Below are 4,214 nucleotides of genomic sequence, written 5' to 3'. Positions count from 1 at the left end.
TCTACTTTTCCTCCTTTCTCTTCCTTGTCGGAGGAGATGGGGTTCGCCCCGGAATGGGGGTCGTCTTCATTCTTGCTCTTCGGCGAAGATTGGAGGGGGAGACCTGAGGGGGAAGAAGAGGAGGAAGACATTGCTACAGGGGAAGAGGGTTTTTTGGCGCTGGTGGATAGAACAGAGCAAGGGGATGGAGTGGCGAACCGTTCGGCACAGATAAATAAGGGGGTGTACTGGAGATTTAATGCCATGACAGTTCTCGAGGACGTTATGCCGAAATTATCAATTCATGCAGAGAAGCCCAGGAGGCGAGGCGAAATGATGGAAGATTCTGCGGCAGTTCTGCTCTGCCACGACATGACCCGACGAAGGAGAAGCGTAATGATTTTGGAAATGTCATTTCCAAAACCAAGGGGGCATGTGTTATCACCAGAATTTGACCGAGTCAGAGGTGGGCCGCGATCAAGATGGGCTTGAAGATTATATACGGAAAGAAATACGTAAATCGGCCTTGTATGCAAAAGTTTGGGCTAGTTTGCCCTTGTATCTGTAATATAGTAGATTACGTGTCGGTTAGTTAGAGTTTGCCTCGTGCACGGTTGGGATTATTCCCACGTTAGAAAGTCCCTGGACTATAAATATGTATCTAGGGTTTATGGAATAAACAACAACCAACGTTCAACACAAATCAATCTCGGCGCATCGCCAACTCCTTCGTCTCGAGGGTTTCTCCTGGTAAGCACCATGCTGCCTGGATCACATCTTGCGATCCAGGCAGCACAAGCTTATTACGTTGTTCATGCGTTGCTCGTGCTGAAGCCTTTTTGATGGCGAGCAACGTAGTTAGATGTGTTAGGGTTAGCATTGTTCTTCGTATCATATGCTGTCGTAGTGCAACCCTTATACATCTAGCCGCCCTTACACCTATCTTAGGTGTAGGGGCGGCACCCCGCTTGATCATTGTTTAGTAGATCCGATCCGTTACGGTTGCTCCTTGTTCTTCAAGGATTAGTTTAATATCCGCAATAGTTAGGCCTTACAAAGGGTTGGAGGATCCGGCGGCGTGTAGGGTGTAGTTTGCTAGCCCTAGATAGGATGTTCCGGGGATCAACCTCGTGTTGGTTTTTAGGCCCTGTCTAGGATCGGCTTACGATCACCGTACGCGAGCGCGAGGCCCAATCGTGAGTAGGATGATCCGATTATGCGGTGAAAACCCTAAATCGTCGTAGATCGCTTTAGCTTTATCTTGATCAAGCAGGACCACCATATATTCGGACACCTTGTACGAATAATGGGTGGATCGGCTCTTTGAGCCGATTCACAGGATAACCTGAGAGCCGATCGAGGCTCGTATTTAATGTTTACGTGTATGCCATGCGAGGAAACTAAGCGAGGCATCATCCAACACCTTCCTGACCAGGTATAGGTCAGGTGGCACGCCCTTGCGACAGCATCGGACGTGTGACCAGAAGGCTTTGCGGGCCGTCGCTCTGAGGGACTAGGGCCAGCTGCAGCCCTGAGTTGTTCCCGGCTCTACGGTGTTGCCCGTCGCTGCCCGCCGGTGGGTTTCTGACCGCAACAGACTATCATCTCTTCCAAGAGGATCTTGGAGCTCCTTCATGTGGATCTCTTTGGTCCCGTTACTCATGCAAGTCTTGGTGCGAAGAAACATTGCTTGGTGATTGTTGATGATTACTCAAGATACACTTGGGTCTACTTTCTCAAGACGAAAGATGAGACTCAACAAATATTCATTGACTTTGCTACCGAGGTGCAACGCCAACACAATCTCCTCATTATGGCAATAAGAAGTGACAACGGCTCCGAGTTCAAGAACTATACACTCAATGATTTCCTTAGTGATGAGGGGATTCGACATCAATATTTCGCTGCTTACACCCCTCAACAAAATGGTGTTGCGGAGAGGAAGAACCGGACTCTTATGGATATGGCAAGATCTATGATGGCGGAGTATAAATCCCGCTATAACTTTTGGGCGGAAGCCATCTCCACCGCTTGCCACTCCTCTAACCGGCTCTATCTTCGCAAGGGCTTGAACAAGACTCCATATGAAATACTCACCGGGAACAAGCCTAATATCTCATACTTCAAGGTGTTCGGGTGTAAGTTTTTCTACAAAATCAAAGGAGTCCGTTTATCTAAATTTGCTCCTAAAGCTTTGGAGGGTATATTTGTTGGTTACGGTGCCGAATCTCACACTTATAGAGTCTTTGATATAGCCTCCGGGATTATCATCGAATCTTGTAGTGTGAGGTTCGAAGAAAATGATGGCTCCCAAGTGGGGCAAGTTGATGTATGTGCAAGTGATGAAATACCTCAAGATGCCATAGTAAGAATGGGTGTGGGATTTTTCCGCCCCATTGAGGGACACGGTGTGGCGTCTCGGGAAGAACTATGCTCTACCACGGTGGAGCCCTCATCCTCTCAACATCAACAAACCCCATCTCTTGAAGCTAATGATGCACCAACCCAAGAACAAGAAGAAAACCCTCCCTCTCATGAACAAGATCAAGGACAAGATCAACCAAGAATTCATGATGGCTCCGATGAGTATCCATTTGATATTTGCGCTTCACCAAATATTGTCCAAGATCAAGCACATGAGGATGAGCAACCTCAAGAAATTGAGGAAGCTCAAGTTGAAGGTCAAGGCGGGGACCCAAATGATCAAGTTGATCAAGTGACACCTCCAAGGCCAAGAAGAACCAAGGAGGAGATCGAGGCCCATCGTTTAGCAAGAAGAGATAGGACCCTTGAAATTCGTGGACACACACATGACAAGTTCCTTGGTGATGTTCGAGCAAAAGTCTCCACAAGAAGGCAATTGGCTAACTTTAGCAATCATCATGCTTATATCTCCGTAGTGGAACCCAAGAAAGTGTTTGAAGCCCTTGAAGATTCAGATTGGGTGGAAGCTATGCACGAGGAACTCAACAACTTCAAGCGCAACAAAGTGTGGACCTTAGTAAAGAAGCCAAAGGAGTGCCGCAATGTTATAGGCACTAAATGGATATTCAAGAACAAGCAAGATGAGTTTGGAAATATTGTGAGGAACAAGGCAAGATTGGTGGCTCAAGGTTTCTCTCAAGTTGAAGGAATTGACTTTGGAGAGACCTATGCTCCCGTGGCTCGCCTTGAGTCCATCCGTATCCTTCTTGCTTATGCATCGCATCATAACTTTAAGTTACAACAAATGGATGTGAAAAGTGCATTTCTTAATGGTCCTTTGCATGAAGAGGTTTATGTTAAGCAACCCCGGGGTTTGAGGATCTCAACTTTCCTAACCATGTCTACAAGCTTGATAAAGCACTTTATGGTCTCAAACAAGCTCCTAGAGCTTGGTACGAGCACCTTAAAGAATTGTTGGTAGACCGTGGGTTTGATGTTGGGCTAATCGATCCCACTCTTTTTACTAAGAGGGTCAATGGGGAGCTTTTCGTTTGCCAATTATATGTTGATGATATTATATTTGGCTCAACTAACAAAGCTTTCAATGATGAATTCTCAAAGCTTATGACCGATAGGTTTGAGATGTCTATGATGGGAGAGATGAAGTTCTTCCTTGGTTTTGAGATCAAGCAATTGAGGGAAGGAACCTTCATCAATCAAGCAAAATATCTCCAAGACATGCTCAAGAGGTTCAAGATGACCGAGATGAAGGGTGTGGCCACTCCTATGGTCACCAAATGTCATCTTGCACTAGATCCCAATGGTAAAGAGGTGGATCAAAAGGTATATCGCTCCATGATTGGATCCTTACTTTACCTTTGTGCATCTAGACCGGACATAGTGTTGAGTGTTGGTGTGTGTGCAAGGTATCAAGCTTCTCCTAAGGAGAGCCACATGATGGTTCTCAAAAGAATCTTTCGATATTTGGTTGATACCCCAAGATATGGTATTTGGTACCCCAAAGGCTCAAGTTTTATTCTCAATGGTTATACCGATGCGGATTGGGCGGGTGACAAGGATGATAGGAAATCAACTTCGGGGCTTGCCAATTCCTTGGTAGGTCCTTGGTGTGTTGGTCTTCTAAGAAGCAAAATTGTATATCTCTCTCCACCGCTGAAGCCGAATATGTTGCCGCCGCAAGTGGATGCACTCAATTGTTATGGATGAGGCAAACTTTAAAGGAATACAGCGTCATTTGTGACAAAGTGCCTCTATTATGTGACAATGAAAGTGTCATCAAGATTGCCTAT

The sequence above is a fragment of the Lolium rigidum genome, chromosome 1 (assembly GCF_022539505.1).
Source record: "Lolium rigidum isolate FL_2022 chromosome 1, APGP_CSIRO_Lrig_0.1, whole genome shotgun sequence".
Lineage (NCBI taxonomy): Eukaryota > Viridiplantae > Streptophyta > Magnoliopsida > Poales > Poaceae > Lolium > Lolium rigidum.
This window is presented reverse-complemented; position numbering follows the sequence as displayed.